Source organism: Anarrhichthys ocellatus, unplaced genomic scaffold, assembly GCF_004355925.1.
Source record: "Anarrhichthys ocellatus isolate YVR2014 unplaced genomic scaffold, GSC_Weel_1.0 scaffold11, whole genome shotgun sequence".
In the NCBI taxonomy this organism is placed as follows: domain Eukaryota; kingdom Metazoa; phylum Chordata; class Actinopteri; order Perciformes; family Anarhichadidae; genus Anarrhichthys; species Anarrhichthys ocellatus.
In genome coordinates, this window is record NW_022280041.1 from 1,747,385 (window position 1) to 1,748,567 (window position 1,183).

A 1,183-nucleotide genomic window follows, 5' to 3' on the forward strand; every position below is an offset into this window, starting at 1 on the left:
AGAGAGAGAGAGAGAGAGAGAGAGAGAGAGAGAGAGAGAGAGAGAGTTCTCTAGTGTTTAAAAAAACACAATGTTGAAAATGTGGCTTGGAAATGCTGGATCCTACATTTCCCATAATGCAGTTCAACAGAGAAAAGACAGCTCTCTTTCTCCAGAGCCACAGAAGCGTCACAGGTTGAGTAGAATACCCCATGACGAGGAAACTAAACTTCCCGTGATTTTAATAACACACACAGGTGTGACATGAAAATCGACTCTGATACCGTGGTAAAACTCCAGTAACAGAAATGCAAATAGACTTATTATATAATTGACTTTTACAAACCAAAGTTGTTTTCTGAAACTCATGTCAATAAGCAGTTCTCCGGAAAAAGACATTCAGTATGAAGGTGATAATACAATGTTATGTGTGCTTTTGAGATGTTAAAGACGACCTCTGACAGAACATGACGAGGAGAGACATATCGAAACTCAATACTTACTGAAATTGAACCATTAACACAAATATATTTATATGTTTTTTTTTATTTTTTCATTGATATTTGTTGTTTGAAAATTATTAATTTGGGAAAAAAGTGGATCACCCGGATTAAACCCCCAAAAGAATCACAATGAAATTAAGAAAGTTTGTTTTTGGAGAAAAAAAAGGAAAACCAGAGTACAACCTGGTAAAGTTTATTTTAGAAATGTAGGGAGCGGACGTGTTCTTGGAGGACGTCTTGTTGTCTGCGGTTGTCATCCCTCTTCACCGTCATCGCCTCACACTTTTCCTTCAGAGCCTTTTCTTTGTCCGCTTTTTTATTCAGCTTCTGGAGTTCTTTACGGAGGGCGTTGTTCCGTCGTTTGATGGTGTTTTTCTCCGCTCTCAGGGAGTCGTAGATGTCGGTCAACGCTTTCTCACCCTGGAGTATGTTGCTGAGCTCCTCAGCCTTAAGATGAAGAGTGTCGTTTTCTTGGCTCAGGGCTTCGTTCTCTGTCGTTATCGCAGTGTTCTTGTCCTCGTAGATTTGTTCTTGTGAGAACTTTTTCTCCAGTTCCTCAAGTTCTTTTTTCAGAGAGATATTTTGTCTTGTTAGAATGTTTTTCTCTGTCTTCCTTTCAACATAATCTGCCTTAATGGCATCCACAAATATGAGGATGTTGATTAAACCGCAGATTGTTTCTGTCCATTCATTGTTCTGTC